We start from the raw sequence: 2,377 nt of genomic DNA, 5'->3' as shown, positions 1-2,377 counted from the left end.
TATATACATACAAACATATAATATATATATATACATACAAACATATAATATATATATATATATACATACTTACATATAATATATATATATATATATATATATATATATATATTTGCATGTTTAAAAGTAGGTGCAAATCTCATACCTCTTAGATGCCATTTTAAATTTGGACTCTGAAATTTTTTTATCTTTCTTGAGAAGGACAGATATAATATTTTTCGTTAAATATCATTCGACTAGATTTTTTTTGATGTTTAAAGTTGATTTATTTTTATTTAAATTGGTAGAGTTTTTTGTAAATTATTTAAGATGTGACAAATTTTAATACAAACAAACAAAAACAGTAAGAGAGAATCTTGAAGTTGGTTTGTTTGTCCATGCCCGTTTTTGACATTTTTTAGGTCCTGAGCGAGATGTAAAAAGGGACCCTCAATAAATATGATATTTTTTTCAATATATTGTTTTTTATCATCAGAAATAACATTAAATTCATATAAAACCGTTTTTCCAAGTATTCCTGGATGCAAAGTCAATCAATACTCATTTCTAAATTAATATTATCTTCTAGAACATTTTTTTGTAGTATTAGTAATTTGTTTCATCATCAAAAACATCCTATGATATACTTTTGGTACATATAATGATATCATTTGGAGTCACAAAGTCGATTCTTCTTATTTCTGAGTGACACTATGTAAATCAATGTAAATAGATTGGTTTTCCATCTTATCTCATCTCATGTTAATGTTTTTTAACATCATTTTGAACTTTTATATTTTGTTTTCGAATTTGGGAAGATTAACACAATTTTAAACTTCTATACTATGTTTTCGAATTTGAGAAGATTAACACTATTTTAAACTTTTATATTATGTTTTTGAATTTGGGAAGGAAAAAAAGAATGAGAAAAGAAAAGAAAAATAAAAGAAAAGAAAAAAAATAAAGTTTTTTATTTGTGTTTTTAATAGAGAAGGGAGATGAAGGAAAAATAATAAAATAAAAATAAATTTCGATATAATTTTTTTGCCTTTCCTTTTCTTTTCTTTTCCTTGAAAAATCTCAAGAACAAAATATTTTTCTTCCCCCATTATTTTTCTTTCTTTCCTACGTAAAAGAAGACTCAAGAACATAGAGTTAGAGTTAAAACAAACTTTTCTGAAATCATCAATTATATCAATTAAAAAACTCATGTTGGTGATAGTTTGAGATCTTATTCTTCTTTTAAAGATAGAATAGTACATAACATTTATAAAATAAATATTAGATAATAAAGAACAACTATGCAAACACAATTATAATTTTATTATTCTAAATATAGATATAAGTTGTACCGTCTTATATGGTTGGTAATTTTTTTCAAAAGATGAGAGTTTTGTTAGCTAATAACAAAAAAAATATCATATTCTAATATAAAAATCTAATTCACGCGAGAATGGAACAATCAAAAGAGTCGATGGAATATAAATTATAGAGAATATATCAAAGTTTTCGAAGCAAGTAGTTTTAGACGTCGGTTTCAAATTAAAAAACTTAGAAAAACATTAAATAATATTATATAATGAATGACTGATTAACATCTTTATGTATTTTTTTCTCTAATATATTTAATTCATACATGTTTGGGTCTTTATATGTGTTTTCTATTTACTAATTTTTTTTAAAACTACTATTATATATATTTAAAAAAATTGGACCCTTAATTTTTATGGGCCATGAACGTACGCCTTGCCCGCCCTCCCCGGGACGGCCCTGTGTTTGTCTACTCTCAAATTTGCCATTCCCATTTATAGCAACTGTTCATTTCATTTTCTTTTTTACATCCTTCATTATTTAACGTCAATGTCATAAAGTGTCACAATTTCTCCAACCTGTCCACTCGTAATTTTTTCTTTTAATATATTTACTAAATTCTGGCTTTGACTTTAAAATACTCGGTGGAAGTAAGACGCCATTTACTTGATAAGTGTTTATTGTATAAATTTTCCTATCGGATGAACATGACAAGGGTTAAGAATCTTACCGGGTAAGAATAATGATAAGGATAGAGAGTTTTACCCGGTAAGTGAAGATGACGACTCTTACCCGATAAATTGTTGCATTCGATACGTTTTGATGTATTAAAATCTTACGCATCAAAGTAAATTATAGTGTTGACTCCTATAGTTAAGTACTTACTGGGTAAACAACCCCTAAATCTCGTCGCATGTGGTAGGGAATGAACACTTTGTAAGTCATTTTAAATGTAAACTTTTTAAGTTCGTTAACCCGTTGGCAAGTACGACTTGCTTATAGGTGTGGGCAAGTTCTCAAGACCCCTTGAAAACGGACTTGAGTTTAATATATTATGTTAACCGGACTAAAAAATATGTTAGGTCTG

The sequence above is a fragment of the Cynara cardunculus genome (assembly GCF_001531365.2).
Source record: "Cynara cardunculus var. scolymus isolate 2C chromosome LG 10, CcrdV1, whole genome shotgun sequence".
Classification (NCBI taxonomy): Eukaryota; Viridiplantae; Streptophyta; class Magnoliopsida; order Asterales; family Asteraceae; genus Cynara; species Cynara cardunculus.
Note: the sequence above shows the minus strand (reverse complement) of the source record.